We start from the raw sequence: 475 nt of genomic DNA on the forward strand, positions 1-475 counted from the left end.
CCCCCCCGTCTAGATATTGTTGACTTATCATCTGCTCTATTTTTCTCTATAAAGGTCTCCTGTTAAAACTTTTGAAATCAAATTTACTGTGTTCCGTGGTATAATCGATGGAGCTCAGCTCAATCAACTACATCACATCAATCAATTAATCAATCAATGGACTAAAATGTTACCTCCAAATATATTTCATTACACATTATCCTCCTCGTGAATATGCCATTAGTAACATAATGCTTATAAAAATACACTGTATGGTACGATCGGTCTTCAAGATGACTGTTAACTGCAGTCTTACAAGTGTGCACATTTGCAATATTTGAAAAAACCAAAGGAATTCCAGTTAGCAAGCCATTGGTACAGAATTATTGAGATAATAAAAATAAATCTTGGCATGTCATCGAAGCAACGAATTATTTAAGCTTGTTTCGTTGATGAAGGTTAGACATCCAGGTAAACGATACTCGTAAGAAAAATT

This window comes from Branchiostoma belcheri, unplaced genomic scaffold (assembly GCF_001625305.1).
Source record: "Branchiostoma belcheri isolate BF01 breed outbred unplaced genomic scaffold, Haploidv18h27 scaffold379, whole genome shotgun sequence".
NCBI lineage: Eukaryota > Metazoa > Chordata > Leptocardii > Amphioxiformes > Branchiostomatidae > Branchiostoma > Branchiostoma belcheri.